This window comes from Cryptomeria japonica, chromosome 1, assembly GCF_030272615.1.
Source record: "Cryptomeria japonica chromosome 1, Sugi_1.0, whole genome shotgun sequence".
Classification (NCBI taxonomy): Eukaryota; Viridiplantae; Streptophyta; class Pinopsida; order Cupressales; family Cupressaceae; genus Cryptomeria; species Cryptomeria japonica.
In genome coordinates, this window is record NC_081405.1 from 109,837,112 (window position 1) to 109,841,669 (window position 4,558).

A 4,558-nucleotide genomic window follows, 5' to 3' on the forward strand; every position below is an offset into this window, starting at 1 on the left:
TGTGAATGTATGAATTATGCTCAACCGGTAATTGTTCCAAACCGGTATCATGTTGTCGTCTTTAGACTATTGATGTTATGCAGAAAGTTTTTACCGATCTCAAGCGGTATAAAGACCCAAGCGACATAGAGAGATCAAGCGGTTTAAGGATCTCAAGTGGAGCGGAGGAAATGAGCCAAAAGCGGCAGTTATCTTTTTCCCAGTCTTCAATTTTTGTCAACCGAAAATCTGTTTGAACTGGTATTACTCTGAGTTACCAACCGGTAATTGGAAAAGTTGTATAAACTGGTAATACTCTGTGATGAGTTACCAACCGGTATATTTTTGTGATGAGTTACCATCCACCGACACTTTGATGGTGATTTTGTGCCGCGTTACCAAATGTGTCTAGATACAATGAACCTAGGAACTTGCAATGTAATCCTATTGGACCGACATGAAATCGGATTCCTTTTAAGGACATCATGTCTAGGGTTTTGTATGTGTATGTATGAGTGTAGCTGTTAGGTTTTGGTGGTCATCAAAGCTCTTGTATGTGCGATCTTAACTGAGAAGATCAAGTCTGTGTACTGCAACAGAGTGTGGATTTACTGAAGACTGAAGTAATGCTGAAGAGCATTAGCTATGAGCTACAATGGATCTAATCAAGCAAACTGTGCCATTTGCTAGATCATTCACTTGTTGATTACTCACATCTTTGACAAGTCAGAAACCCTTAACTGGGTAGGCCCAGAAAAGCCTTTGCAAATCCTCTAACAAGGTGGTTCACATCTGTGGATTTGAAATCCTCTCACAAGGTAGTCTTTAATCGGACTTATCTCCTAACAGAGATTGAGATTCCTAACAGGATCTGTTCTGGTAAAGAACATTGTATGACCTTAACTGTTCTGACCTTAATCGGCCTGGTTACTATTCTGCAGATAGTTACTTGTGAGTTTCATCTCACCGTGGTTTTTCCCATTTGGGTTTCCACGTCAAAATCTCGTGTTATGGTGATTGTGCTTCTATGGGTGAATGTCTTATTTGTTATTTGGTTTGCATGTGTGTTAACTGGTTTGTTTGTTAAATTGTTTTACCGGTTTACTGCTAGACTGTTTAAGTGTTTAAGTATAGTAATTTTTGGTATATTAATTCACCCCCCCCTCTTAGTATTCATCAATTGGTATCAGAGCCAACCTTTTTATAAGTCTAACCACTTGGAAAGATATATGGGGGAATACACTGTGAGGGAACTTACTCATCGGCTCACTCAGACCGAGCAAGCCTATGATGAACTTAAGGTCAAATATAAGGCCTCTCAAGCAAAAAGAAGAGAGCATGCTGAAAAAATGATGGAGCTAACTGAAAACAGTTCTTCTGATGAAGTGGACATGGAAACCGTAATTCAAAAAGTAGAAAAGCTGAATGAATCCAATTCCAACTTGAGAAAGGAGTTGGAAGGACTGACTATCTGAATGTGTCAAGAACTTGAGAACCGGAGGAAAGCTGAAGATCTGGTAAAAGACAAATATCATGAGATCTCCAAGCTGACGCAAGAGATCAGTACACTTATCGTTCATCTTCTTGAAAATAAAATGGAAAAGGAAGAAAACCAAAGTGAACTACACATGGCTGTTTCTGAGAATGCAACCTTGAAGGAATCCAATGCTACTATTTCCAAAGAACTCACCGAGTCAAAGGAAATACTTGCCAAATTCAATAAGAGCACTGTCAAGCTAGAGCAGAAGCTTGAATCAACTAAACTAGTAAATAATACCAATGGACTTGGTTTCTTTGATTACGAGGAAGGTGAGACCTCTGGAACAAAAGATGGAGCATCAAAGAAACAACCGGCATCAAAGGATAAAGGTAAGCAAAAGTTCAAACCTGTTTGCTTTAATTGTCTCAAGGAAGGACATACTGCTAATGTATGTAGAAGTAAGACTTACAATAATTTCCCTTATTTTCTAAACGATAAGCCTAGACCCAATAGATTCAATGGTAATTGTTATGCATGCAACAAGTTTGGGCATAGAGCATTTGAATGCAGGTCTGTCATGCACAATACCAGAAGGTATCCTAAAAGGAGTCAAGGAGTTTTTCCTGAATCCTCTGGGAACCGGAATCCAAACTGGTTTAATACCCATAGTCATCAGTCAGGTAGCGGTGGCTATCAAGCGGCAACCGGATGGAGAGCAATCTGTATGATTTGTCATGGTCATGGTCACGCTACTGCAACATGCAGAAGGAAGAATGGAAACATGAATAATGGACCTTGGAGAGCACCTAGAATGGTTTGCTATCATTGCAACAAACCGGGTCATACAACAAGATTTTGCAGAACAAGAAAGAGTATATCGGATGATATACCAGTCACTTCGGAAGGAAATATTGATGTTGAAATTGTTCAAGCAGATATGAAGAAAACCTGGAAGAAGGAGCCAGAAGAAGTGATTCAAGTAGAACCGGTTTCTGCACCTAGTGTGGAAGTCATTGAACCAGCAAACTATGCATCAGAAAAGCTTAGGGGGAGCAAACGGTAAAATATCTTGAACCCCCAGTTTACACTGGTAAAAGACCTCAACCGGTACGTGATACCTGTCAGTTGGCAGAAGACCGAAAACAGTAAAAAGGAAAATTAGGGTTTACACCCTAATAGTGGAGCATTTATTGCAGTAGGTGAAGAACTTGTTTAAAATTTTTTTTCAAAGTCATTTTTCACTTACCAGTTCACGAGTGAAGAAGTTTTCAAGCACAGAGCGAAGAAAAGCGATTTGGATTGCGATTCAAAGAATTTATCAAAATCTTGAAGAAGAATCAAAAGCAAACATATGTTGGTGATGTATAGAACACAAAGCGGTATTTCAACAACCAAAGGAGTGTGTAGCAAAGTTTAAATTGCGAGCCCTAAATTTTGACTTACGAAGGTATTTTTCAAAAAATCTCTGTTTATCATGGTTTCCACATCACATGCTAGTTCTAGTGCACCTGTTGATTCTGTAGACTTCATTCAACGGAAGGCAAGATACAATGCCCTATCTCAAATACCCGCTGGTGTTATAGTCGAGGAAGGCATTTCCGATTACATAGACTGTAAGATTGAAGATCTAGTATCTCTAATGATCCATTCTCAGTTGAGTTTGTTCTGTGGGAAGGACAAAAAGATTAAACCGAACTTCAGCATTCTGGAAAAGAAGAAACTTCACAATGTTGTCTATTTCCTTGAAGAATTTTCAGATGATCACATCCGCATTATTCTGAGTAGAGTACACGGTGATAAAATGTACTTAGAGAGGACGCATGATATTACATCGGAAGCAATTCATGCCATCACCGGTTTGTGCAACGTCGGTGAAGTGCCAGCCTTAAGGAAGATCGACAAGATGGAAATGACCAAGCTCACCAGTTCTGTGAGTGATTCATGGGGAATGACTGTCAATTCCATCAAGGATGATCTAGTCAAATATGCGTGTATGGTGATAGGATATCGAACGTTCCATGCCAGCAGAATCAACTCTGTCTCTGCTGCAGCGGTAAATGCCACCTACAGGATGATCAAGGAAGATGTATCGTTTGATCTGTGCACTTGTATGCAAAGACAACTTCTGTTGAACCTCAAGTCGAGAAAACAAACCCCCCCCTCTTAGTATTCATCAAAAAATAGGTTAGCAAAAACATATAGAACCGAAAGAACATCAATAATGCACCCATTGGTCAACTATATTGTAACTAATCTAAAAATAGAAATTTGTGATGAGTCTCCCGTTGCAATCTAAGAAGTACTACTATAAAAAAGTGAACAAAGTATATCATGTGAATGTGTAATATGGTGAGAAGCAACTAAATCTAGTATCGAATCATAAGAAGATGAACCATGCAAAGATTGTGCAAAAAGGGCTTGCCCTTTAATCGTAGAAGAGGGCTTGAAGATATAAAACTTATACCACTACATGGATTACTTCCAAGCCTCTAATATCTACCAATATATGGATTCATCATGTCCAAGTTTGCCACAAAAACTAAAAGAATCACCTATCTTCTTCTTTGTCTTGGAGGACAACCCACCTAGCTTAGAAGAACTAAAGGGAGGTGTGGACTTCTGAGTGTTTTCTATTTTGGTTTGGAGGGATCCCCACCACCTAAAGAATATTCTATATCAGGTACCCTCTTATTTTTACCTTTGCCCTTGGACAATTCAACCATCAATGCTTTAATTTTAAAGCTAGTAAGTGCATCCAACTAAATTAGCTTGGCATGATCCCTAATAAGATGCTCACAAAACAACTCAGAGGTGGAGATATTAAAACCAATCCTCAAGGCATCCATGGTGGACTAGAAGGTAGATGAGAACACCTAAAATTGGTCCTTTAATTACCATAATCAAGAAGATATATTTTTTTAATCTATTCTATCTCATCCACAACCTTTCAACTATGATAATACCAATTTGACATTACAAGGAAATACTCAATGAAAGTAAAGTCATTTGGAAAGAGTGATGTTAAATCTACCTTTAATTGCAAAATGAGTAATTCATTAATGGTACCAAAGAAATCATCAAATTTATATTGTATTTGCT